This window comes from Triticum urartu, chromosome 7A, assembly GCF_056163025.1.
Source record: "Triticum urartu cultivar PI428250 chromosome 7A, HENAU_Tu73, whole genome shotgun sequence".
Lineage (NCBI taxonomy): Eukaryota > Viridiplantae > Streptophyta > Magnoliopsida > Poales > Poaceae > Triticum > Triticum urartu.
This window is the reverse complement of record NC_141879.1, coordinates 414,293,943-414,296,003: the sequence shown is the minus strand read 5'-3', so window position 1 is coordinate 414,296,003 and position 2,061 is coordinate 414,293,943.

The window sequence follows — 2,061 nt, the reverse complement described above, 5'->3', positions numbered from 1 at the left end:
GAGATTAAGACTACTTAAGCTTATGGGTAGGATGTGGTAATGAGGTGGAGTTGCAGCAAGTGCTAAAAAAATATGGTGGCTAACATAGGCAAAGAAGAGTAAGATGAGAAGCTATGCAGCGGTCGTGAAGCTATGAGTGATCAAGAAGTGATCCTGAAACTACTTATGTTCAAACATAACCCAAACCGTGTTCACTTCCCGGACTCCACCAAAAAGAGACCATCATAGCTACACACGCGGTTGATGCATTCTAATTAAGTCAAGTGTCAAGTTCTCTACAACCGGATATTAACAAATTCCCATCTTTCATGACCCTCGAAAGTTTATACCCTGCAGGGGTGTCCCAACTTAGCCCATCACAAGCTCTCACGATAAACGAAGGATATTCCTTCTCCCGGAAAGACCCGATCTGTTGCACCCCGGCTCAGAGAAAACCGGAACGCCCCGTATTCCAGCCCAGAGATCGAGGTGAAGTCTTCTGGAATACGGCACTGCTTAGTATAGAACAAAACAGCTCTCTATTACAACACAAATATGAATACAAGGTTTCCGATATTACAATGAATAACATCGGCTCAGCGACACTACGCCAACCACGGTTGCTCTATACAAGCAGCATAACAACTCGAAGTAGCAGCACAACTACTGGCAGCGGAACAACGAACAGTGATGATGGACTCCAATCCGCAGGGACTCTGGTTGGAAGGTTTATCCTAGCTCGCGGACACAGGAACAACACGAAACAAGCAAGCAATCCAGGCACGACCTGCAAACTGGCATGACACGCCAGGTCAGTACACTGAATGTACTTCCAAGCTCACAATAACCAGAAGCATTCAAGACAAACAATAGCATAGAAATTACAGGTTAAGCACGAATTATCATGAGATCGTCAGAAAAACATGGCATGAACAACATGAACATAATACTGCTAGAACAATATGATCATGGCATGAACAACATGAACATAATACTGCTAGAACAATAGGATCATGGCATGAACAACATGAACATAATACTGCTAGAACAATAGGAGCATGACATGAACATATAAATCTGACGATACCAGCATGCAACATGATGACACTATATGAACCATTTGTTCTGTTCGGGTTACCTCGTAACCAAACGGTTATCTTTCCGGCAATCAAAACCATGACCAACACTTGGTCTCAACCAGTGATCCTTCCGGCGATCACAATCATGACCAACGGTGATCTTTCCGGCGATAACAACCATGACCAACACTTGGTCTCCAACGGTGATCTTTCCGGCGATCACAACCAACTTATCTCCTCAATTAACCGGGGTTGTTATTAAACACATTATTATTATTATTACTGTTGACTCATTGTGTGACCAACTACGAATTGGGCCCTTATCCGTGGGCACGGCTATCGATAGATTTAGTATACACTCTGCAGAGGTTAGTACACTGTACCCACACTACGGAACCCATGGCCTCGCACTCCCATTCGGGTGGACCAACGGCGTTCCGACAAAACCGATCTACTGCCATGACACTCTCTCGGCCACTCCGACTCACTCCCCGCTGGGCTAGTCCTGGGTGGCCCCGTGTCTACCAAAGAAACCAACGACCACCATCGTGGCCAAACATAAATGGTCCCAAACGGGGATCCGGATCCATAACAACAACAATGGGCACACAAGGTTATGTCTGCTTACCGGGCCAGGGTACCGCATGCCCATAACCTTCCCTCGTTGGAGGCATGGGCGAGAGGTACGACAATAGACCCAGTTAGGACCTTCCCATAAAGGTAAGCTTGGTTGCACTGGTCAGTTTGATATGGTGGCACCATGACTCAGCCAGCAGTTGTTGAAGTTCAATTTAATCCGGTTAAACTTGAATGCAAATATGCTGAGACATGTTAAAATACATGATGCAATTACAATGCATGAGCATGATATCAACATAATCATGAGGGAACCACATAACTATCCACCATATCAACAATGAATCATATCCAACTAAGCATGGCATACTGACTAACATGAACGTCATAAGTGCATACTTCTCTGAAACATAGCATGACCACTAGC